This window comes from Triturus cristatus, chromosome 9 (assembly GCF_964204655.1).
Source record: "Triturus cristatus chromosome 9, aTriCri1.1, whole genome shotgun sequence".
NCBI classification, from domain to species: Eukaryota; Metazoa; Chordata; class Amphibia; order Caudata; family Salamandridae; genus Triturus; species Triturus cristatus.
In genome coordinates, this window is record NC_140592.1 from 564129152 (window position 1) to 564155517 (window position 26366).

General features: G+C 51.2%; 1 protein-coding gene across 4 annotated transcripts in view; it reads left to right on the plus strand.

Annotated features, from left to right (window-relative positions):
* PPP1R13L (protein phosphatase 1 regulatory subunit 13 like) overlaps nucleotides 1–26366 on the plus strand; it is a 953402-nt gene that overhangs the window by 489530 nt on the left and 437506 nt on the right. For 2 of the 4 annotated variants that reach the window (XM_085625573.1, XM_085625577.1), the window contains exon 3: nucleotides 25594–25644. The exons of 1 other annotated variant lie outside the window; for it this stretch is intronic. The gene's annotated coding sequence lies outside the window, so the exon portion shown is untranslated. Of the gene's footprint in view, nucleotides 1–23815; nucleotides 24042–25593; nucleotides 25645–26366 lie in introns of those variants that run through there. One more of the 4 variants, XM_085625574.1, reaches the window with a different exon arrangement.

The following is a 26366-nucleotide window of genomic DNA, read 5'->3' on the forward strand; positions in this document are numbered from 1 at the left end:
GCAGAGTAAAGTGCAGTACGGTCAATTAATGCATTACTAAAGCCAAAAATACGCATAGTAGGGTGCCGTATAGTGCATACATGTTTGGCAGTGACAGCTAATGAGTTTGGCACCTGCTGAGATTTTATGCATTAAAAAGGTACTCTTTTCTTACTTCAACAAAGAGATGCGGCGACCAGCTTGCGGGCCAATGGCTCCACAGGCAACTTATTACTAATGTTGCTGAAGATGGGTTGTCATTTTAGGCATTTTTTGTTCAGCCAGCGTGAGAAATTTTAACCGTTCTGCAGCTCAGTTATGTGGCCCCCGGGTCAAAGCATGCCAGCACAGCTTGCTTCCTGGTGCGAATTCCTTTTTTCTTGAAGGGGGCCTTAAACAGCTGTGACCCCTCTTGCTGCAGCTCCTTGCATGTGCAGATTAAGTGCTGAACATCTCCTTGTTCTGTGTCACACAGCCTGCAGATGCTTTGGGTTGTTGCCCTCAGCCAAGGTGGAAGGTGGTGAGTGCATGGAAGAATGCCCAATGTATGCCTTAGGAATTTTATTTTTATTGGTTTAGGATAACCCTGATTGAAGTATTTTTGAGGTGCGAGTTTATATGGTAATTTCGGATCATCCAGGTGTGAGATCTGGCCGAGAATGTTGCCTTGTCCTCCACCAGTGGGAGTTGTTTTATGCATTTCCAAACCAGTTTTTTAAAAGTTAAATGATGACGTTGTGTTTTCCAGAGTTCGGAGTGCCTGGTGGTTTCCAGAGATTCCTGTAGGTAGTTTCTTGCGGGGGATGTTTCCCTGTGCTGGAGCTCTTGCCAAAGCAGTTGATTTAGGGTGTTTGAGGGGGCAGTTCTGATCTTGTTCCAGAAAATAATGTAAGCTCCATGCCTGGCCTGGGATTGTTGTATTAAGCCGAACTGCAGCCTTATTTGAGCTGGTGAGGTGAAGGGTGGAAGGCAAAACCTAGTTCTGTATGCTTTAACCAGCGTGCTGTCCAGTAAGTTGGCATCTCTTCCCCCTCATTGCTTTGCTTCCATAGGTTATCATAGCAAGTAGTTTGGCTTGAGCTACCTTCAGGAGCAAGCTCGGTGTAGGCCCATCAATTTATTTGCAAGATTTTTCATCAATATTGCTATGACCAACCCTCTCCTTCCTATTCCTTCTTTTTGGCGAGCGAAGGTCCCTTTTTTATCAATGATCACTCCTAGGTACTTGTATTTGGGTGTTGGTTCAAGCTGTGTGTCTCCCAAGTGCCATCTCCTCTGCCAATTTCTTTTGTTATTTATTGTCATTGTCTGTGTCTTACTAAGGGTAATTTTTAAGTTGTTCTCTGTGGCATTGTTCTGCATTTCTGTGAGTAGATGTTGGAGACTGACATAGATATGGCTAAGCAGCACTATGTCATCTGCCTACATAAGATTGGTCAATATTTTGTTTCCTAGCCTATGTGTGTGTGAGTTACAGGTGTTAAGAGCTTGCGGAAAGTCAGCCATGAATAGTTTAAACAGGGTTGGTGAAAGCATGCAACCCTGCTTTAAACCTTTGGTTGTAGGGACTTTTGAGGAGAGGTGAGTCCCACTGCCCAGTTACACCTGAACGCAGTTGTCTGTATGAAGAAGTGACAAGATGTTTAAAATGGCCTGTGGGATTCCCCAGCGCGCCAGGTTCCCCCACAGTCTGCCCCTCTCAACGTTATCAAATGCAGCGCTAAAATTGATGAAGCATAGATGTAGTAGAAGGTTAGCTGTCTTAGCTGCGTCGATGAGTAGGGAGACTGCAAGGATGTTTGTTGTTGTGCCAGCCGTTTTGCGAAAGGTTGAGGGATCCTCTAAAACAGTGCCCACAAAATATTTTGCTTCATTGTCGATCAGTGCTACCATCCAGTAGTTGCTTGGCCGGGCCTTGTTGCCTTCTTTATGTATCGGAACCATTGTCGAGCCCTTCCATGATTCTGGTAGTCTGCTTAGTAGCCTAACCTCCAGGAAAAGAGGTTGCAGGATGTCTGCCTAGTCAAGCTTTGAACAGTGCCGGTGGAATGCCATTCCGTCCCGGAGACCCTTCTTTTCTCCCTTTTGCGATCTGCTTTTTTATTAGGAGTGACGGTGAGTTGCTGGCCTCACAAGCCGGTGTGAGGTTTGTGTCTGGCATGTTCGGCACTGACGTCTCCTTGTGGCCCGCTCCCAAGTGATCTTCTTTTGGCCATCTGTTAATGTCCTGTATGCCAGTGCCTCCCATTTGGTCGTTAAAATGCTTAGTTAGAAATTCAACCCAAATTTCTTCTGTAGTAGGGGATCTTTGTGATAGTCCTAATCTAGTGAATAGTCCCGCCCATGTGCGGGGACCCCGGAGCAATAAAAAATAATCTCTTAAGGTGTCAAATCATGCAGACCTGCATCCACCTTTAAGAGAGAATTTAATTTAAAGACAGATAATGCAGCCTATATCCACAGGCTACACTGCCCAGTACTTCAACTAGAAAATTCCACCAACATCCACAAACACACTGCCTGTCCAGCTTTTCTCCACAAGGGAAAAAACCCTGCCTCTACCAGCAAAAGCCTCTGGAATGATAGAGAGGAAGGAATGGACAGACAAGCCCCATAGGCTGCCATTATGTGGCTCAGAACAGGATACTGTGCCTTTAAGAAAACTTTCCAGAACTTTCCCAGTATCCCAGAATGCACAGCAGGTCCCTTTTGTTTTCAGTTCTTTTTTCCGGCTCCTGCTAGCAGGACCCTGGAGCATTGAGCTCTCCCTTTTCAAGGGTTATTTAGGTCTCGCCTGCGAACGCAGCGCGGAGCGCTGCTTTTGGCGAGATCTATTGTTGCTGACTTGCCTCGGAAGGGGGACAGGAGATGTGCACGCGCAGGCTCTTAGCGGATTTGAATTGGTGTACGCGCTTACAGCCACGCGGCGTGCACATCTCCTGTCCCCCTTCCGACCACATGTCAGCCCACGCAGCGCGAAGCGCTGCTGTCGCCAAGGACGCTGTGCCTCGATCAGGCACCAACAATAGCCCACACGGAACCCCCCAGCCCTTCTTCACTCACCGGGCTGCTCTTCTGGGGGGGGGCTCCTCCTCGCGGCTGCAGCACTTCTCTTGCGGGGCTTCCCTGCACTCCCGGGAGCCCCATGCTGCCGTGGGCAGCCTCGTCCGCCGCAGTCTTCACCCGGGCCCCCTCCTGGGACCCGGGGCTTCGCTCCACTCCGGTCGCCACCGCGGGGCTCCCCCTTCAGCATGGGAGCCCCGCGTTAGCATGGTACGCCGTCTCTCTTCCTGCCGGAGCAGGCCGCGCCCACGTCCCGGGCAAGGGCGCCTGACTTCCGGCTTGTTTGTTATTATTGTTGTGGTTAACCCGCTTCGGGAGCAGCTGTCAGGAGGAGGAAAAGGGCTCGGTCTCCCACTCTGAGGTGCTTTATTTAATCTTCTCCAGTCAGGCTCCTTTATTGCTTCTCACGTTGTAGTTTTGCTGCCTGGCTCAGAACTCTGACGGTGTGGCCACTGTTTGGATGCATGCTTGTACTTTCCATACAGTTTGCCTTCTGCAGTCGCCTTATCCGAAGATGCTTTGTTTTCATGTAGGTCACGCCTCATTTTTATTCACTATTTAGGCCAATACATACGCACTTGGTGTATCAGATCTCTCTGATCAAAATGTAGGTGATTGCGGCATTAGGAAAGCTCCTTTAAATGTCCATGCCCTGTCACTTGGTTAAACTTGGATTAATGCATTTGATGACTGTCTCCATGAATCTAGAACCATATCTTTTTCATTTATACCGATTTTGCTTTTAGTCGTTATGTAGCAGTGTGCTGTAAACAATACACGTTGGTGTTATCTAAATTAAATGTTTGATTAATTTAACGTACACTACACCGTTTATCGACCGCCGCATTGAAGACTCGATTTGGCCTTGCTGTGTTTGACTGCTGCACGCAATGCAATAGGTCTCGCATTTACGCGAGTTTAAGCTATTGCCGTCATAAATAACAATGTCTTGTATTTATGTTTTCAAAACCAATACCAAAATAAAAGGCATAGCCATTTACAATGCCAATAGCTCAAACTTGCGTAACTGCGAGACCTATTGCATTGCAAATGCTTGTTTTTACTTTTCAAGTGATTTAGAAGTGTTAGTAAAGTCCTTGCCTTCTGGTGTTGTCAGCATGCCTGGCTTGTTCGACAAGTGTCCTGATTGTGAAAGGAAAAAGGCTAAGTCAGACCCACACAGGGTGTGCATCGTCTGCCTTCCCCAGTCCCACGTGCCTGAGGAGTGTGAGATCTGCCGCTCTTTTTCAGCCAGGACCCTGAGAGAGAGGATGAAGATCAGGCTCCAGGTCCTGGAGGACAGAAGACTGAAGGCACGAGGTGGGTCTGGAGGGGCTGATTCTGCCCATGCTGAGGCCTCTGGGGGGCTCCCCAGGGGCAGGAAGACCAGCAAGCGTCCCCACTCCCCGTCGACGTCGAAGGCATCGACGGCGGCGTCGAGAGGGATGACTACGGTCTGTTCGCCATCTCCCCAGGGCTCTGGGGAGAAGCGGCGTCGACGATCGGCGTCGAAGGAGCTGAACAGGCCACCGTCGACGACATCGGCATCTTCTGCGACGACGCCGTCGACGTCGTCGTCAAGCCATCGGCGTCGTGATCAGGCCCGGAATCGGCGCTCGCCGTCGAGGGGAGAGCGCCATTCGCCTTCGGCGAAGAGAAGAAGAGCAGATCGACGTCACGCAGATCGACGTCACGCAGATCGACGTCACGCAGATCGACGTCACGCAGATCGACGTCAAGACGATTGCCGTTGAGGAGATCGACGTCGAGAAGAAGATCGACGTCACGAAGATCGACGTCACGAAGATCGACGTCACGAAGATCGACGTCGCGAAGATCGACGTCGCGAAGATCGACGTCGAGGCGGCGGTCACCGTCATGGCGGCGGCCGACGTCGAGGAGGCGGTCGACGTCGAGACGGCGCAGGGGGAGCCCTGACGCCAGGAGTAAGAGGGGAATGGAGTCACCGGGATCGGGGTACTCCGTGGTGTATACACCTCCTCGGAACCCTACGCCATCGCCACCTCCGCCTCCACCACCACGACCACCGACTCCTCCTCCACCACCACTGCCACCACCACCTGCGTCACCACCTCCGTCACCACCTCCACCTCCCCCTCCTCGTTCTATACCACCTCGCACTCCGTTGGGGCCGCCTGCAGTTCCGCCGAGGTCGGTCTCCCTGCCCAGGTATCCGACTCTGCCGCAGGGGACGCCGAGGCCGTGACATCCACGGTCGCCGGGCCCGGCTAGACTGGCGGACAGGCCGAAGCCGAGGAGGTCGCGCTCCCGTTCCGTCAGGAGGAGAAGGTCGCGGAGCCATAGGAGGTCGTCGTCGTCGACATCAGGACGGCGCCATAGGAGGCACAGGTCCAGGTCACACACACGGTCCTCGGCCAGGGATTTCTCACCGATGCTGTCGGACTCACCGGGGACTAGGGTGTCTCCTGTGGACGATCTAGTCTCCTTCCAGGAGGTGCTGCTGAGGGGGGCAGCCAAGTTGGGAATCACGGTGACGGTGCCGACACCCACGACGTCCGTGATATTTGAGACTCTACACAAAAAACACCTGTCTCTCCCCCTGCTGCCTCTAGTGCCGGGACTGGTGGAGCCCGCGTTGGAGTTGTTCCTCACTCCCGTGGTGACGAAATCCACCCCCTCACGGCTCCTGAAAAAGTAGCGGTGACGAAATCCACCCCCTCACGGCTCCTGAAAAAGTATCGGGCCCCGGACTCGGACCCTGCCTTTTTAAGGATGGACCCGAAGCCGGACTCTGTCATCGTGACGGCGGCGAGGAAACAGCATGCGACCGCACCTTCATCGACGGTTCCGCCCGACAAGGAAAGCCGCTGGCTGGACTCGGCGGGCAGGAAGGTGTGTGGGACCGCGTCTACCACCATGAAGGCGGCGAGTGCGGGGGCGCTGTTGGGACATTACGACCGGGCCCTGTGGGAGTCCCTCCAACAGTGTGCGGACTTGCTGCCCCGGGACAGGAAGGAGGACTTCCTGGAGACGGTGCGAGAGGGTATGCTGGTTTCGAACCAGGTCATCAGTGCGGCAGCGGATGTCTCCTTGTTGGCGGCGCACTCCTACTGTCATGGCGTCCACCAGAGGCGTCACTCTTGGCTGCGCCTGACGTCGCTCAAGCCAGAGGCTCAGCACAGAGTAGCCAATCTGCCCTTCTCGGGGGAGACCCTGTTTGGTAAACATGTGGATGATAAGATGGCCCGCATGAAGGCGGAGGCGGAGACCCTGACGGCTGTCGGGTTGGAGAAGGCCGAGAAGAAGAAGCGCCCGTTCCAGAGACGGTTCGGGTCTACGGGCAGAGGGCGTGTGCAGGGTTCGGGACAGCAGCAGCACCAACAGCAGCAGTTCCGGAAACCCTTCCCGAAACGCCAGAGGGGTAGAGGAGGCCAGCAGGCCGCTACTACTACCAAGGGCCCGTCCGGGTCTCGGCCCTGAGCGACTACTTCCCCTGCAACCGTTACCCACTCGAGTGGGGGGAAGCATTCAATTTTTTCCGGCAGAGTGGAGAAAAATTACTCAAGACAAGTGGGTGCTGAATATTGTTTGCAATGGATACAGTCTTCGGTTTATTAGCCCGCCTCCAGCGATTCCGCCGGTAAGCTCTCAGTTTCAGCTGCGAGAGCTCCAGGCGGAGGCAGACATCTTGTTGAGAAAAAAGGCGGTAGAAGAGGTACCTCTGTCTCAAAGGGGAAGAGGTCTGTACTCTCGGTTCTTCCTCGTTCGCAAGAAGGACAAGAACGAGTTCAGGCCCATTCTGGATTTGCGACAGGCAAACAAGTGGATTCGCAGAGAGAAGTTTCGCATGCTATCGTTGCATCAGATTTACCCTCCGCTGCAACGGGGAGACTGTCTCTGTGCCATAGATCTACAGGATGCGTACTTCCATGTGCTCATTGCACGGAAGCACAGGAAGTTCCTGCGATTCCAAGTCGGCGCCAATCACTATCAATTCACAGTACTGCCATTCGGGCTAAAGCCTGCGCCCAGGACCTTCTCGAAGTGCATGGCGGTGGTGGCGGCAAACCTGCGGAGGAACAAGGTGTCTGTCTACCCGTACCTGGACGATTGGTTGATCAAGGCCTCATCCTTCTCGGAAGCGCAAGAACACTTCCGGTGGACGTGCGCTCTTTTGCACAAGCTGGGGTTACACGTCAACATGTCCAAATAGGTCCCGACTCCGGTCCAGTGCATACAGTACTTGGTAGCCTCCATCGATACGCGGTCAGCAAGCGTGTCTCCTTCGGAGGAGAGACGGTTATCACTCCTTCGGAAGGCTCAGGACCTCAGGACTGCTCCATCGACGACAGTGAGGAAGGTGTCTTCGCTGCTGGGATCGATGGCCTCCTGTATCTTCCTCACGCCTCACACACGGCTGCACATGAGACCACTGCAGGAGTGCTTGGAGGATCAGTGGGATCAGAAGACAGGTTCTTGGGACGACAAGATACGGCTGTCTCTACATGCTCTTCAGTCTCTGAAGTGGTGGTGTTCGGCGGAGAACCTCCTCAGGGGGGTTCCCTTCCACAAGGACATTCCCACGAAGAGTGTCGTGACGGATGCGTCTCTCCAAGGCTGGGGAGCGCATTCCGGGGAATTGCAGATTCAAGGACAGTGGTCCCCGTTGGAGTCGACGTACCACATAAATTTCCTGGAACTCAGAGCTGTCTTCCTGGCGTTGAAGGCCTTCCTTCCATCCTTCCAGACCAACTCGCTGCTGATACAGACGGACAATACAACCACTATGTATTACCTCAACAAGCAGGGGGGGTCGAGATCGCGCACTCTGTCGCAGGAGGCGCAGGCGATCTGGCACTGGCTTCTGGCCCGAGGACTGACGATTACGGCCACGCATCTGCCAGGGGTGCAGAATGTTCAGGCGGACGCACTGAGCAGACTGATTCAGGAAAACCACGAATGGGTCATAAACGACGAAGTACTAGGAGAAGTCTTCGCAAGGTGGGGGACTCCAGACGTAGATCTGTTCGCCACCGCCGAAGACAGCAAATGCCGAGACTTCGCATCCAGGTACTACCAGCGGGGGACGCTGGGGAATGCGCTATGGATCGACTGGTCGAACAGCTTTCTGTACGCTTTTCCACCCATTCCCCTGATTCCGGCGGTGCTCATCAAACTGTCCCAGTCAGGGGCTCGGATGATCCTGATTGCTCCGGAATGGCCCAGACAGTGGTGGTTCACGGACCTACTTCACCGGTTGCTCCTTCCTCACATAGGCTGCCGTGCAGGCCGGACCTTCTCACGAAGTTCGGGGGGCAGATGGTGCACCCCAACCTCTCGTCTTTGAGTTTGGCGGCATGGCTCCTGAGAGAGTGCAATATGGTCATTTGAATCTACCAGAAGATTGTATGGACATACTGAAGGAGTCTAAACGGCCTTCCACTAGGACGTCCTAGGCCTACAAGTGGAAGAGGTTCTGTATCTGGTGCAAGTCCAAGAGCTTTGACCCTACGACATGTAAGGAAGATGTCATCCTTCCATATCTTTTACATTTGGCGCAGTCCGGCCTTAATTTCCATTCCATTAAGGTTCATTTGGCTGCTTTGACTGCTTACAGGAATCCCTTCGCAGACTTCCTTCTTTCAGATCCCTGTGGTCAAGGATTTTTTGGAAGCCTTGAAGAAAGTGTTTCCTCCTGTCAGACTTCCCTCGCCTTCCTGGGACTTGAATGTGGTGCTGTCCAGACTGATGAAGGAGCCTTTTGAACCCATTCACAAGGCTTCGTTGCAGCACCTATCTTGGAAGGCGGAGTTCCTAGTGGCCATTACATCGGCCCGCAGGGTGAGTGAACTTCAGGCATTGTTGTCAAGAACCTTGTACTGTATTTCACGCTGCTAAGGTTGTTATGCGTACTCACCCTAAATTTCTTCCTAAGGTTATTTCTGATTTTCATGTCAACCAGACCATAACTTTACCTACGTTCTTTCAGAATCCCTCTTCGCCAGCGGAAAGGTCTCTCCATTCCCTGGATGTTCGGAGGGTGTTGAAGTTTTATCTTGATAAGACCAAGGAAATTCGTAGGTCAGACCAATTGTTTATTAATTATGGATCAGTCAGGACCGGTCTCGCGACCTCTAAGCAGTCCATCTCTCGGTGGATTTTGTCCTGCATACAATTGTGTTATCAAAAGGCTAATAAGACCTTAGGGGGTAAACCTAAGGCTCATTCCACCAGGAGCAAAGCGGCCACGACTGCTTTGCTGCGTAATGTTCCGATTGCAGATATATGCAAGGCGGCCACTTGGAAGTCGGTCCATACCTTTTCTGCGCATTACTGTCTGGACGTGGATGCCAGGGCGGATGCTCAGGTTGGGCAGGCTTCGCTGCGAAATCTGTTCGCACAGTAGTGGTATTGTTTTGTATCTTCTCCACCGCCGTTTTTGTGTGGGGATGGGCTTGCCATTCTATTCACTAGATTATGACTATACACAGAGATCCTTTACTACAGAAGGAGTAGTTTCTTTTCTGTAACTCCAGTTCTGTAGTAGGGGTATCTCTGTGATAGTCATAAGCGCCCGCCCTCCTCCCCGGTGGAGAGATGATTATTCATATAAGGAATGCTACAGGTCTGGCGTGCTACGCCTTCAAAAAGAACTGAAAGTAAAAGGGACCTGCTGTGCACTCTGGGATACTAGGAACGTTCTGGAAAGTTTTCTTAAAGGCACAGTATCCTGTTCTGAGCCACATAATGGCAGTGGGGCTTGAATGTCCATTCCTTCCTCTCTATCATTCCAGAGGCTTTTGCTGGTAGAGGCAGGGTTTTTTCCCTTGTGGAGAAAAGCTGGATAGGCAGTGCTGTTTGTGGATGTTGGTGGAATTCTAGTTGAAGTACTGGACAGTGTAGCCTGTGGATATAGGCTGCATTATCTGTCTTTAAATTAAATTCTCTCTTAAAGGTGGCTGCAGGTCTGCATGATTTGACACCTTAAGAGATTATTTTTTATTGCTCCGGGGTCCCTGCACATGGGCGGGACTATTCACTAGATTATGACTATCACAGAGATACCCCTACTACAGAACTGGAGTTACAGAAAAGAAACTACTCCTTCTGAGATCTGCAACAAAATTCCCTCATTATGAGGATGGATTATGTCGTTCACCGTTTTCCAGAAGGGGGTGCTGTCATTATGGTTTAGCGTTACAACAAACAAATGATGGACGGAATGCTGACAATGCAGACATTCTCCCCCAGTCAAGAGATCTGGGTTAAATCCATCGTTCTTTTGCCCACTACACCACCCCAGTTTAGACATGGCCATATGCAAATCAGTCTTGACCCTGTGCCTCATGGGAACAGTCCAGCCCGAACTGCCAAGCCATGTCTTCCCTGGACCGGAATCAAGCATCCTAGGACCGGTTTCTGGCTATCAGCCGTCATCAGCCAGGATAGCTTGACTCCAGTCATTATGGTTTAGGTCATGAAAAAGTTTTGCCCAAGTTGCATTATCTTGCTCTTTAATTTCCATTTTCAGTTTTTTAGGTCTCGCCTAGCGATGCAGCGCATGCGCTGCTAGCGCCTTGACGAGACCTATTGTTGTCGGTTTGGTGGGCGAAGGGGGACAGGACATGTGCACTTGCCTGGACAGCCAATGTAAACGCGCACAGCGTCTCCTCTCTGGCGATGTTAGCTTTCACGCGCTCCCACTGCGCTCTCACTTTCGCAAGCTAGATTTAGCTTTCACTTTCACTGCGGCGCTGACTTCACACAAGGCAGACACATACATTTCAAAGCACAAGCATATGAAGATCTTTTTTCCCCACGCGTATTCTTTTCACATTTCAGATTTTGCATCCTCTACGCACATACAAACAACACCATATAACCTGCACATGAAAACATGTACCCTAGTTGGTGGTCTGTATCTCTAGACATGCTTTCTTTCCTTGTTGCAGACTTGGAAAGTTGTTTGTCGATTCCCGCTGAGGGTCGACCAACTGTCCGCCATCACATTTGCCTGCTGCTAAAATGGTTCACTTTATGCCACGGAGGCGTGGTCGGTGTATGGCGTGGATGGTGGGTCCACGCGGGAGGGGTGTGTACAGAGACTACACAGGAATACAACTCTGTGTTTAGGAGGCATTTCAAGTAAATCTTTCTCAGCACCAGTGGCTTGGAGGCTATGATCTGTTGCAGATTTTCCAGCAGCTTCTGCTCCACACTAAAGCATTAAATACAGCCTCTTGCAGTGGGCACCATGCAGAGTGCCACTGCATCCGTGCACTGCAGTACTCTGCTAGAGGCACAGGTGACGGCCAGGATGGCTTCTTTCCCCCACAGTTCTTGTTCAACATTTTTACCAAGTGCTTTGTGCAGACAATGTAGTTTCACTTGACAGCACTTCACACGCCTTGCTTGGTATGACGAGGGTCAATGAAAGAAAAAAAACAAGCATTTGCAATGCAATAGGTCTCGCATTTGCCAGAGTTTGTGCTATTGGCATTGTAAATGGCAATGCATTTAATTTGTGTTTTGAAAACCTACAAGCGATGCGTAAACACGCACTTTGTACTTATAGCCATTGCTTACGAGAAGCCAGGCTGGCAGTAAAAGAGGCGCAGTTACTGCCAGGCTTGCTTCTAGTAAGCAATAACTGTGCACTGCTTGCAGGTTTTTCAAAACACATATATAAAAGGTATTGTCATTTACAATGCCAAAAAAACTCTCGCAAATGCAAGACCTATTGCATTGCAAATGCTTGTTGAGTGAAGTCCTTTGATTCCTCAAAAGTGACCGGGTGCTTGAGGCCCCTGGGTGTCTTCTAGGCATACTTTAAGGTGCTGTTTATTGATTTTTTGAGGAACTTGAGGCGGTCTCTCTCTTTTTTTTTTTTAACACACTTTATTGATGACCTCTTTGAATGGTACACAACATAAATCTTTAAGCCAAGTCATTTTTAACTATAAGCAGCTAAATTGGAGCAGCGTACAGACATTGTGACAATAACATTCCTGGAACAGGCACAACCTATTACCACATGTAACAGAATACGGATAGTACGTACGCAATGATAGTTACATTATCGGAAGTGAGCATTTAGTGCCTTAATTCGTATGCCAAAGAACAACAATGTCTGTCCACTCCCCAAAACCATCCCCCCCTCCCTAACCCTCCCATTCCCTCTCCTGGTCGTGTCTATACTGATGATGGGTAAGTCAATTAGGTTATCATTAGTCTTATGGCCTCGAAATATATACACTCTTGTCCAGTTGTTCTGGAAATACCTCCAGTGAAGCATGTCAAAGAAGGGGGGGGGGGGGAGAGAGTCGGATCTGAGCCAGCCCTGCTGTTTCACTGGGTTTGGGACTCCCGCGTTATTGTAAAGTCCATGGAGGCCAGTTGTTGTAGCATGGTTTCCCATTCTATCGAGATGGGTTTCTTTCGATGTCCCCTATCTTCCTCTCGGCGTAGAGCAATCCCCTCAGCTCGTCCCCATTGAAGCAGCTCCGTTTGCCATATAGACAGTGTCGGGCACCTGGGGGATTTCCATCTAGCGGTCAAGGCCCTGGCCGCCAGTATAAAAGCCAGATCTAGGAATTTCAACAGTGCCTTTTGTGTATCTGATCTTTTGCGTACTCCAACCAGGCAGTGTAGTACATCAGTGGGAACAGGGAGATGGGTGATTGTATGTAAAGTTTGGCAAACCTCCCCAAAGTAATTTGTCAGACAAGAGCATGACCACATCATGTGCAGAAAGTCAGCGTCATCCTCTTTGCAGCGCGGGCAGCAGTGCGGGGAATGCGGGAACATGCAGTGGAGCCTCTTAGGGGTAAGGTATGCTCTATGAAGGATCATGGATTGGATACATTTTAGTTTTGCATTCCGTGACACTCGTTTCGGATGTTCAAGCATACAGACCCAAGCTTTATCAGTCAGGTCAGTATGGGCGTCCATCGACCAGCATGTTCTAAGAGTTGTGAGGGAGGTCGCCGCATGTGTGCAGATACCGGTGTATAGCCACCGTACTAGGTGTCCCCCAGAGCCCATGTAGTAGAGAAGGTGTACTAGACTATGTTTCGGCGGCTCTACGCGTTGCGGCGCCCAGGTATTTTTAATAAAGTGTGTCACCGTGGCATGTAGGAAATACAGTTGGGGTGGAGTCTCGGTGGCTTGTATAAACGAGGCGTAGTTTAGTAGAGCCCCTTCCTCAAAAAATTTCCCAATCTCCTCCACTCCACAGTCTGCCCACTCTCTTGTTCTGGCCCTAGTAAGGGGACCCTGTGGTGTTGGAATACCCAATAGCGGAATATTAGGAGAATAAGACGCTATGATGGAGGTGTATGTTAGGGCTCTCTTCCAGCATTGGAGGGCGACCTTTAACAGAGGGGGCAGTCCCTAGGGATTTTGCTTTAGGTAGTAGCAGCGTGTGTAGGCCGCCCCTGTCCACTCTGTACGGTGCAAACCCTATTTCTTGTAGGTTCTGTCCTGCAGCCCAGTAGGGTAGCCATTGGAGCTGGCTCGCCAAGTAATATCCCCGGAAATCGGGCACTCCCAAACCCCCACTCTGGGTCCCCAACTGTAACTTCTGTAGACCAACCCGTCGGCGTCCCGCTCCCCAAATAAGGTATATGAGAAGGGTGTTAAGTGTGTTGAAAATGTGCTGTGGGAGGACCACTGGTAAATTCACGAAATAGTAAAGCAAGCGGGGTAACATTACCATCTTAGAGATGGCAATCCGTCCCATGATCGATAATGGTAAGGAGGTCCAAAAAGTAATACTGGCTCTCAGTGATGTAATGGTGCGCATGATGTTGTCGTCAATCTGATCTGCTTGTGTCCTGTATATGTATACACCCAGATATTTGAAGGTGATAAGGGCCACCGGCAGCATGTATTCTCCGAACCTCAGTTGGGAAATATCCGGGGTGTCGTGAAAGAAATAGGCTGTTGACTTCCAGGGGTTTATGGTTAAACCAGATAAATGCGCAAATGTATCAAATATCTCAGGGAGCGGGGCGTTATCAGCCGAGAGGCTCCGTAGGAACAATAAAATGTTGTCTGCATATACAGACAACAAATGGTCCGTGCCCTCCAAAGGAATGCCCAGTTTGTCCGCTGAGCCTCTCAGCGCCAACGTCAGTGGTTCTAGAGCCAGCACGAACAAGAGAGGGGAGAGGGGGCACCCCTGTCTCGTGCCCCTATGGATAGCATATTCTTCCGAAATGTACTGACCAGATCGCGCCCTGGCAGTGGGCAACGTGTAAAGTAGCCTCACCCATTTGAGGAAGGAGTCTGGGAACCCAAACCGCTTCAGTACTGCGAACAGGAAGTGCCAGCAAAGTGAATCAAAAGCCTGTCGAAGGTCTAGCGCTATAAAACCGGCCAAGGGACAGTCAGCGGGAGTGGCAGTCATGACATAATGCAGTCTCCTGATGTTCAGGGAGGTGCTTCGATTCGGTAAGAAGCCGCATTGATCGTAATAAATAAGCTTATGAATGAATGGTTGGATCCGGTTAGCCAGAGCTTTGCTCAGAATTTTGTACTCTGTTGCCAGCAAGGACAGGGGCCTGTAATTTGCCATTTCAGTACTATCCCGGCCTGGCTTCGGTATGGACGTAACCAGCGCCTGGATAGTAGATCGCGGTAGACGGCCAGTCTTAAAAGCCGTTTTATATACAGAGTCCAGCATGGGCACCAGGCACTCCGAGTAGGTCTGATAGAATTGGACCGGCAGGCCGTCAAGTCCGGGCGCTTTATTACTGTTTAGGCCTTTAATTGCCGCTCTGATTTCCATTTGCGTAATGGGGCCATCGATAGTGGCACGTATATAATTTGAGATCACGGGAAAGGGAAGATCCCACAAGAAGTCCGTAATTAAGTGTTCCTCCACCGATGGCGGAGCGGCATAGAGTGTTGCAAGGTAGGAGTGAAAAGCTACATTGATTTCTTGTTGTGTATGTACTAGTCGGCCCTCAGGTGTGCGTACATTAGTGATAACCGGCGTTTCTGGTTTGTCCCTAATCAATCGAGCTAATAAAGGTCCGGATCTATCCGCCTCAGAGGGTTTACGTCTAATAAATGAGCTGTAGTCCATTGTTCTCAAGGATTCCATGGTGGACGCGTGATCTATATGAGCCTCCTGCAGCGCCGTACGTTTATCCAGATCAGTCACGGCCTCTTTCTCCAGCCCATTCAGGCGTTGTTCTATGTCTCTTAACCGTTGATGTATCTCCTGCCTGGCTCCTACCAGCTGCCCAATGGCCGCCCCCGTATTACTACTTTCATGGCGTCCCAGTCAACCAGATTTGATGAGGCTGTATTCCAATTTTCGGCTCGATAATTAGCGAGGGCGGTAACTAGGTGTGTACGAAAGGGAGCATCCTCCAGGAGCTGTGGCTGCAGCGACCAGGTGGGGACCCGGGTGGGCACCCTCCCCCAAGCCAGCGTCCGTGTAAGAGGGAAGTGGTCCGAGCAGGTTTTGGCCAAGTAAGTGGAATGCTGTGTTCGAGTGAGGAAAGAGCTAGAGCCCAGGAACCTATCAATCCTTGTGTGTAGGTCGTGTACATGCAAATAGAAGGAGTATTCCCTGTAAGTAGGGTAGAGGCAGCGCCAAATATCAACCAGATTCCACCTCGCAACCCATGTCTGGGACTGTGTAGCCATCCTCTTCGTGTTAGCGCCTGGCGGGGGGGGTGTGATCTATCTAAAGCAGTGTCTAACACGGCATTCCAGTCTCCTCCTAGTATCCAAGGGATACCATCCCAGTCCGTCAGTGCCTCCCCCAGACGCTGAAAAAACAGCTCCTGTTCAAAATTTGGGGCGTAGATGCTGCCCAAAATTACTGGGGAGCCATCAAGGGTGCCTTTTACTAGCATGTATCGTCCCTGGTCATCCATCCTATGTTCAACTTCCAGAAACGGAACCCCATGTCTGACCCAGATAGTGGCGCCTCTAGCAAAAGCAGAATAAGTTGTAGAGTATAATTGTCTCCTCTATTTCTTGCGTAGTTTGTGAGTTTCGGACTCGACAAGGTGGGATTATTGTAGGAATGCGATGTGGATTTTGTGACGAAGGAGGTATACGTGGATGCGGTGACGCTTCTGTATTGCCCCCAGCCCTCGCACATTCCAGGTGAGCAACGTGTAGATCCCTATATTATGAGTAGATTTCGACCTATATATTGTATTACTGTTCTATACTCGGAAGATTTGTATTTTGTGACCGACCAGGAGACCCTTATTCCCAACCTAACAACAAACCATGGCGCAGCGCCAGAACCACACTGTGCCCAACGATAGAACATAAACAAGAAAAAACATATCACGTTGCATACGCGGCTGGGGAGATAGCTAACCCCCATCCAGATCTGAACTGGAAGCTGGCGGTTACTCCAGCGGCTCAACGGTCTTGTACCCCCGGGGGAAGGACTTAGTGGCAAAAATAATTAAAAGTCGTGCAACCAGCCCTCGGACCTTTAGCATACAGAAACAACTGTGGACCATGTTAGCAACAAGGCAGACCGGACCAGACCCACAAAGCCCGGCCTCAGCAAAATTGTAGAGGCAGAGTATCCCCCACTGCCTTAAGTGAGCCCGTAGAACAGGATTAAGAGTATGATCCCAAGCATTTCAACATACAGAGTGGCATGGCCCATTGTATGCGGGAAGTCAAGTTCCACTTCTAGGCGGACGTTCGATCAGCCCTGACCAAGGACAATACAAAATATTGCAAACTTTTAACATTACGGTTTCAGGCATCTAGGACGTCGTCCGCAGTGCGAGGGGTCACTGATGGGAACAAGTTCGGGCTATGTTCAGAGTCTGAGTGGTGCACACTGTCTGCAGAGTCAGTGTGCAGCTTGTTAGAGTTTTCGCGGAACGTTCCCACCATCGCAACCGCATCGTCTTGGTCCCGTCGTTGCTGCTCACGCGTAGGTCCCACACCGCCATCACTCTGAGGCGACAGTTGGGGTCTGGGTGAAACACTTACGGAGCTTAGGTCCGAATGTCGCAGAGGATTGTTCGATCTGCCGCCTTGGCTGGGGCCGATCGCCATCACCTCCATCCACTCCTCGGCATCCGCTGGGCTCTCGAAAAAGTGGGACTTGCCATCGTAGACAATCTTCAGTCGGGCAGGAAACAGAAGTGCGAATTTAAGGTGCGCCTTTTGTAATTTCCTTTTTACCGCTTGATACGATGATCTTTGACGTTGCACCATAACCGTGTAATCTGGATAAAGCGATATGCACTGGTTCTCAAAATGCACGGTAAATTTTTCTCTGGCCTTTTGTAAAAGTAGATCACGATCGCGGTAATTAAGGATCTTTACTATCAGAGGGCGAGGCAACCCAGTCGGAATCCGGTGGGCGCGTTCCACGCAGAAGAAATCCGAAAGTCCCGTCGGTGCAATATGGTCTCTGAACCACTTCTCCATAAACTCAGTTGCCTTATCCCCTTCGCTGCGTTCCGGCAGACCAATAACACGTATATTATTGCGTCGACTGCGGCTTTCCGCATCCTCCACACGATCTTGTAGTCTCGACATTTGTTGTTGTAGGTCTTTAATAGTGGAAGAAAGGGTTTCAACCTTCGGAGTAAGGTCCAGAAGTGTCCTGTCCTGATCTTTGACCTTATCAGACAATGTGCCATGATCCGCTCGAAGGAGAGTAAGGCCAGTGGTGAGGGTTCCAATTTGTGTCTCTAGAGCCGTTCTGGAGTCTCGAATTTCCTTCAGGATAAGGTCTAGTTTATCCGGGGCCCCTGTTATTTGCTCCTCATAGCCCCCAGGCCAGGCGTCCCGTTGACGTGCAATAGCAGGGGTCCCGACTGACTTCGGTCTCGGTGCTCCACTGGTGGTTTCGTCCGGGTCCTGCCCATGTTATGACTGCTGGGCTCGGGGCCAGACCGCTCCCAACGTGTCCCCAAGGTGGTCCCAGGATTCGTCCGGTGTTATCAGCGATACATCCCCGTAGTCCCCTCCAGGTCCCAGGCAAGACACCCCAGGCACAGGTGCTTCCAACCTGGGAAGAAAACGGCGGGGCGGCCTCCGTGAGCGCACGAGAGAAGGCCGGAAGCTTCACAATCGGAGCAGAGGGGGAGGCCAGGTATAAGCCACACACGACATCCAGCTATGTCTGGGGAGCTTGAGTGTCTCCACCGCCCCAGGAAGGGAAGTCCGTCTGTCACCCGGAGCCGCACCCTCACCACTCCTCTCACAGCACGGCAGTGTCCCCAGTTCACATAGCTACCGCGGACTCACGCGGCTGTCCCACGCGCAGGACCAGGCAGAGCTCAAGCCCAGGGGCAGGGGGCTCTCCTTCAGTATTCCAGAGACCCTTCACCAGCACCGTCACAGCCTCAGCATATGTGCCGTCGTACCTTCGTGCAGGCTCCGGACGGTCCGCTGGGCCCTGCGTGTCTCCTCCGCGCCGTCCTTCCTCACACATTTCAGAATGGGGGCGGATAGGCCATGACGTTTTCCGCCAGTCCGGCACAGCTGCCGGGCACCCGCGTGGAACCGCGGCCGGCGGTACGAGGAAGACACCAAGGAAGTCGGTCACGTCAGCCAGGGGCCCACCTCGCGTCGGGGTTAGGTTCGCTCTGCTCCACAGCCCGTCCGGCACCCGGGCCGCCACGCCAGCCCAGCTCGCGGCTTCCATCGTCCTCCAGGCCCCACGGCTCCGCAGTCATTCCCAGGGGTCATTTCATGCCCTAAAAGCGGCAATTGGGTCCCGGGCATCGGGGTCAATGTGGAAGGTCGTCGTGGCAGCCGCACGGCAGGTATTGCCTCCTTATCCCCCGGGAGGACCGGAGCTCTACTAGATCACGTCCGCCATTTTGGGCGGTCAGCCACGCCCCCCCTTGAGGCGGTCTCTCTGTGCTTTCTGGATCTTATTTCTTCATCTTTAGGCCTGGGAGTGAATTCTTTTGTTTGAGGGAGCAGCCTGACTTCTAGTAATGTGGCTGTAAAATGTTCCCAATGGGATATTTGGTCTTTTAAGATTGTCGCTTGTGATTTGAAGAGTTTAATTGCAGCTTCTGACAGGGATTTTGCATTGGATGCTGTGCATTTGATCCTCCTTAGGTTTGAGGTATAGATGGGCCCCAGGGCTAGTTCTCGCTGGATAGGGATGGGTGCAGTGGCTATTAGCAGCATTTTTAGTGGACAGTGGTTGCTCTCTTACTTGTCCCCCATTCTGAACCCCAAGATGTGTGGAAACAGTGAGAGGCTTGCAAACGTACATGGAGCTTGTTGTGGGAGAGTAGTAAGATGGAACAGGAGGCGAGTCTTCGGGGAATCTGCCATTGAGTGCTCTGAGGTTTAGGTGTTCTAAATCTTCCAGGAGGCGGGTTTACTTGCGACTCTTGCTTCCGTATGTTGGTGCGCATTGGGGGTTGGAATATTGTAAATTGCAGATTGCATGCAAACCTCCTCTCCCACAGATGTACCAAAGAGATATTGATTTAGGTCACCAGACAGGATAAAGTTTGAGATTTCCATCTCAGTTGCATACTTTGTTACTTAGTCGGTTAGCCTTTTTGAGTGTTTCGCTTTTTATTTTGGGTGAATGTATGTGTTGATTAAAACCACGTCTGTTTGTTCGCCCTGGAGGGAGATCGTGAGCTTGACTGCTGTGGTAGCTGCTGAAAAAGAGCCCACAGACGCTGCCGATGTTATGCTCGTCATAGATGCATAAGTTGCCAGCCCCCCCGTGCGGTGTCAAAATTTGCCTCCCTCTGTGGCCGATGTGGGGAAGCACATGAAACCCTGGCTGTGGTGCGGGTCGGTGAGCCAAGTTTCCTGCAGCATGATTATATCGAAGGCCTTGTTGTATTGCAGGAAGTCCAGATCCTCAATTTTTGTAGATAGACCATTAATGTTCCACGAGTATAGGCGGAGTGGGGTTTCCTTTGCTCTTCTGCTGCCTTTGTTCTGTGTGAAACGTCATTACACCACCGCAGAGGTGGTTATGGTCCGGGTGATTGGCCAAGTATATGAAGATCTGCTCCGAGAAGCTGGTGCTGCCCAAGCTCTATCTTGTAGGTCTGCCAACACATTAGCCCTCTGTTGTGGAGATCTTCCCAGTGCCCCTCTGAGCACAGAATTTGTGTGATCGTGTGATTATGTGAATTCAGGACTTAAGTTGCAGGCTAAGAGGGGTTTGTTGATTTCCATGTGGCCTTAGTTGCCTCTGGCATTGAAGGATTTGCTGTATGGATGAACTCTATATAGAGTGAGTCAGTTGAACTCAGGCCTGCAAGAATTGGATTGCCTGCAATAGCCTTATGATGTTACCTGTGTTCAGAGTATCCTGGTGGCCTTTGGAAATATACATAGGGTAAAAAAGCATGACCCATGTTTCCTGCTTCATGGTACTTGGTTGTTGTATTGCCAGTGGTTGGTCAATAACTGAAGCCGTTATTGCAGGTTGGCGGGGGAGGCTAATTACTTCCTTTGGCCGTGTTTCTGCTCCCTTGATCGTTGATCTTGCATTCCATGGCTTTGTGTTGGTTGTTGTTGGCCCAGAGCATGCCTGCTTTGAGGCTTGCGTGCTGTTTTGTGCCTCCTGGGCTATGTGCTGCCAGCTGAAGCAGCTGTTAGTCAGTGAGGCCTGGTTTCCCTCATTGAGCGGTGTGTCCCAATTCGGCCTTGTTTTGTTATCTGTGCATTCTCCTCTGCGCCCATTACTTAGGTTCTTGTGTGTTGCTTTTCCCGTTGTAGCTGCCGGCACTTGCTCCCCAGAATGTTCTTCCATTACAGTTGGCTGTCGAGGCTGTTCTGGGATTGAGTTTTGTGGGGGGCCCTCCAGTAAGATACAAGCTTTGCGGCGACTGTTGGCAGCTGCCCTGACTGGACTTTTTGAGTAGAGACTTAGCTGTGTTCCCCTGTCCCTTTTCTTTCCCGTTTTCCGTGTGTACCCAGTCTATATTCAGTGTGGGTAAGATGCCTCCTTGTTCTGCTAGGTTGTTAGAGCTGTTGGGAGGCCGCAGGGCCTTGTTTTGTTTGCTTAATTTGCCTTGCTTGGTGTCCAATTGTGTGTGTTGTCTGGAGAAGATGGGAAAGTAGGCTGTTGAGTTTGGGGTGATTTTCCAATAGCACCCTTTCCTTTTCTGTTGACGACGTTGTTTGGAGTTTAGCTTGGGGACTTGAGCTTCTTCTAGGAGATCTGTCATCGATTCGGTGCACACTCCTTCTTCACCAGGCGCTGCTGTCGTGTCAGAACCCTCCTGCGGGTTGCAATGAAATGACTCCCTATTTGTCAGATTTGCTTGTTGGCCGTTGGCCATGCCCCATGTGGTTTGAAAATTATCTGGAAGCTTGCTTGTGAATCCAGAGGTTCCGTTCCTCGTATGCTTTAGCATGCTGTTTAGCATTGAAGGAAGAGTGGATAGTTTGTCAACTATGTGGCTGCAGCTAAGTTGGGCGTCGGATTGAGCACTCTTGATTGGGCTGTTTAAATCCCCAATTTCCTATCAATGCCTACCGTAAGGAGTGCCAAGGTATTCAGTAGTGAAAGCTGAATGTCCATCTTTTCAGACAGGTATTGGAGTGCTTCGTCGGCCAGTTGTAAAGTGTTTAGGAGAAAGGCCCAGGTGCTGCTGGCTTGTTCATTGGGGGTCACACCCCCCCTTGGACTCGTTTTAAGTCAGATCCCTGGACGGTTGGCTAAGGCTGTGGGAGGTCAGTTGGAACTCCCTGGGCGGATGCTCCCTCTGTAGCTGGTCTGGCGAGTGGGTAGCGAGCATGTTCTCCCATTCTTGTGTGTTCAATTAGGAGATGATTGCCTTCCCCTCCTCTTGCTGAATTGGGTCGGGAGTCCCTTTGAGTATCCCGCCTGAGTAGAGTGGCGGCCAGGTTTGTGCAGACAGTGGTGCTGTGGTTGATGCATTTGTGTTTATTGCCCGTGGTGTCGATGCGGGGATACTATTCGTGCTGTTAACCATGATCGGTGTGAGGCTGAGAGCGATGTCCAGAACTTTTTCTGCCAGAGATCCACTCCCCGTGCCACCTATGGCATCGCTGTTGTCTTTTGTCATGGCGGCGCTAGCCTCTGTGCCGAGCCCTGGCAGTGGGGTCTGCATGTTTCTTTTGTGGTTGGGTTCTTCTTGTGAGAGATCCTCTTGTGAGAGACCCTGTGGGACAAAAACTTCTTTTGGGGGAGGCGTTGGGCACACAGGTCCCTGTCTGTAGCCGGAGGTGGTGCTAGTGCTGCTGCTCGGTCCGAAGCTGGATTTATTAGGGGTCCAGGCTTGTTTTGGGCTTGTTGCCATGTTTGTGGTTGTTGATCAGATGGTATAGGGTTTCCTGGGTGCTCTGGTAGCCAGGTTGGGAGCAGATTTTTTTTGCATTGATAGGCATGTCCCTTTGTATCCCCGGCTGTTCAGAGCAAGACGTGCAAGGGGATCTCCTGGGGCAGCATGCCTCTTGAGTCGTTAGGCAGAATTTTAGGGTGTGCTGGTTTATCGTTGCATTTGCCGTTGCGTTGCTGGGCACTAGTGGGCTCTTTGGATCCTTAGCACCCTGGCGGGGCTCCTGTGGTGGTAGTGTGAGTGAAGCAGGCAGCTGAGACTGTAGGGGTAGCAGGGGGGTCTGCAGACCTTTGAGGGTGGCGTTACTTGAGCAGAGAACAGAACCTGCATCCCTTAGAAAGCTGAATTTTGTATTGATTTTCAGTCGGTTTGAATGAGTTAAATGCGTTAAGCCGCTTGATGCTGCCATGTCTCTTTATTCCTGGTCTGTTGCAATTAGTTGTGATTCGGCGCTGTGCTGTGCACTAGGGCATGAGTTTTGTCTCCTTACTTTTCTCCCCCTGCCCTGGGGAGAATGGCCACCCTGGTTCTCCCTGACCTCATCTGCGTCCGACGGACATGGGTGTGTAGTGCTGGGGGTTACTGGTGGTTGTTGCTTTCAGAGGCCGCTGGGTCCTGGACCTCTGCGCCAAGGACTTAAATTCTTGGGACTTGACAGGGCTTTTGCAAACTTGTGGAGCCGTGATTGTAATTGAGAGAGGGGAGTAGACCAGATTTTGTTGGTATAATTAGTTAGGCGCAGTCCTTATTCCCCCTGGAAGATCGGCACCGTGGGACCGCAGGATCTGAAGGGCTGCTGCTGTTGTCCTGCCGATGTCCTCTGTTACCTTTTTTTCTGCCCCCCCCCCCCCCCCCCCCCCCACTCCCTGCCAGACAGCTCTGGCTCAGCTGTTGGAGTATACTGTCTAGGTAGCCAGGCTGACCGTGAGGCTGTCCAAGGAGCTAAGGGGCTGGTGCGACAGCCTACCGGCCTGTGTAGGTGGGGGCTGAGGCTGTGCTGCTGGTGTTCCTAGGAGGTCAGGCACTTGTCCCAGGAATGAGGCTGCTTGTGTTTCAAGGTCAGGCACTTATCAGGCACTTGTCCCAGGGTTAAGCTGGGCTGGTTCACAGGACACTTGGGTGGGAGATTAGTGCGGGAGGCCTGCCCCCCACCCGCTGCTCCTCCTGCCCCCCCCCCCCTGCTCCTCCTGCCCCCCCCTCTGCTCCTCCTGCCCCCCCCCTCTGCTCCTCCTGCCCCCCCCCTCTGCTCCTCCTGCCCCCCCCCCCTCTGCTCCTCCTGCCCCCCCCGCTCCTCCTGCCCCCCTGCCCCCCCCTCACCTGTTGCTCCATCTGCCTTTCCCTTGCTAGCTCGGCCGGGCTCGATGCCTGGTGTTATTGGGCCATTACTGGGCGGTGATTAGGTGGTGAATAGGCTTCTCAGCTAGGAGGGGTGGGGAAGGGAGCCCTAGCGGGAGCGCTCAAGATCACCGCAAGCCACGCCCAGCCTGGCCGGGCTGCTTCCACTGGAGTCCCGGGCTCGCTCTTGGCAGTGGAGAGTAGTCCCCTGCACTCAGGCCCCGTGCCTTGGCACCGTTTCCTGCTCCCGTACAGAGTTTCAGCTATTTCCGCTTGGGAACGGCACAGCACGGAAACACGGCTCGGCGCCTGTGGCACCCTTGCTGAGTTTCCGATTCTCTGCTTCCGCGACAGGATTCTCCATTCTCCTGATAGGTAGAGAATTCAATAGGACGCAGTCTTCACGTTTCACAATCTCCTCTTTTATTTCGACCACCTTTGCACTTTCTCTCCATCTGATGAATGTCCTGTGTTTTGGACGCTGGTGGGTAATGACTGCCTTGAGTGCAATGTAGCGCCTTTGAGATCTTTGCGTAGGACAGCTGGCCTAAATAGGGATGTACCCTGATTTACGACTTCTTGTATAAGAATGGAGCTTATGGGAAGAGGGTACATAAAGAAGGATTGTAAAGATCATGCTGCTACCGTTTCTGTTAACAATTTATTCTGCAAGGTTTTTTTCTCAGTCATTTTTGCAGAACGTGTTCCAAGACCTTGCACCCGTTTTTCTTGTTAGACTGCAAACATTTTTACAGCTGTAAAAGATTTGGGTTGGGACTTGTGTTGTAATCATTTTGTGGCCATAAGTGGTGATATAAGAAGGGCAGGGACGAATAGCCAGTAACAAGCAGTTCTTTTGTGTTGTTCCGTACACACCATAAACCTAATTGAAACTATTACATAACCATTCTCTTTCTAAACCAAAATACCAAACAATGTTGTGCAATTTGACAGCAACCATGAGCCACAGGGCGTGTTTCTGGCATCCTGCGAGTATGAGGAGTTGGGAAAGGAGAGATGTTGTGAAGAGGGTTGGTGAGGAGGCCGGGTGCTGATGGCTTGTCCTTTCCGTGCCATCTTTGCAGGGTGTTCCAGAAAGGAGTCATGATTTAGATTTAGATTTCTGCCCCCACACCCATGTGGTATGAATTGAATACAAAAGAAATTCAGGGATCAAAGTGAATGCCACCCAGTTCTATTGTACTAATCCACGTTTCAAAACAGTCTTCCTCCATTTATGTATGGACCCAGGTGTCACATTGTGGAAATTGAGGCAACATCACGGTGCAAATTTAAAATAGAGGGTGCTCCTGGTACATCCGTACTCCCCCGAAAGGACAGTATAACAGAGCTAAAGTTCAGTTGTCACTGGTCAGGTCTTTTGTGCTGTAACTGGATGCCTTACAGCATAAGGGCACCACTCCATCTAATGTATTGCTACGCTAACGTGAATTCACTGAATTGAGATCCAGAGTCTATCTCCCCCCCTTTCAATTCCCACCTTTTTGCTCTCTGTATGATGGAAACTGAAGTCATCGATAAACTATGAGACCTGTCTTCGACAGGTGAGTGCAGTGTTATAACAAAAGAGGATATGTTTACAGTTTTCTATAATCTAGTGGTTTATTACCTTGTCACTGTGTAACAGAGACAGAAAGACACTCCAACACCTCAGCCTTTGTCCAGTACCCATGATGAAAAATAGTTTTGAATGGGTACATTCTTCATATATGAAGTCAGTGAGGTAGCACATAAGGTGCAGTTAGTATGCGGTGTCTGTTCCATACCACTTTGTAAGGGTTTAGCAAGATGAAAAAGGCAGGGAGCGGGTGGTATTTTGTCTCAAAATATTTTTATTTCAAAGCACACAAAGTTTGAGTCTCAAACCTAAATTGTCCCTCTTTTTCTTTCTTTTCTCTTCCTCTAGGATCCGCGGAGGTTCCTCTTCTCCCTTCTGCCCAACGGTACTTGTGGCTCGGTAAGAAATACAGCTCTCCCTATTTTCTAGCTTTTTTTTAATTTGAAAAGGAGTGGGAAATTTCACCCAACACACTATATAAAAAAAGAAAAATAATCTTCCAGCAGTGATATAAGGGTTCCAGTTAATGGTCGTACTTGTTGCCTAATACTGCATGTTTAGGTCTCGCCTGACCCAGCGCATGCGCTGGTCTGGCGAGACTTATTGAGAGGGCTCCAAAAAGTGCTACCAGGCCGGCCTAGAGCCACAGTGCATGTGCGGGGGCGCGCGCGCCGCGCTTTACCGCCATTACTTTCGGTTTCACGGCCGCTTTGATGTTTGATCGTGATCGCGATCACTTTCACTTTCGCGGCCGCTTTGCATAGCCAATAGGTCTCGCTTTTGGGACCTTATAAGTATTTAGTTATGCAACTGTTGCATGGCTAAACACTTATAAGGTCCCAAAGGCGAGACCTATTGGCTATGCCAATGCTTGTTTTCTTTTCCCTTTTCCCCCTTTGTTTGGGGCTTGCTTGTCCTTTCCTCCCGCCTCCCCGTCAGGCTCCGTAAGCGAGTGCGTAACTGGGAGAGCCACGCTCCTCCAGGAACATGGCGGAACACTTCCCACACCATCGGCTTCCTTAAACTTCCCCGGCTTCGGCCTAAGACTCGGCAATGGGCGTCTCTTGGTTCGTCGAGGACGGATATGGCGAGTTCCTCCGATGGGGTTTGTCGGTCGCTGT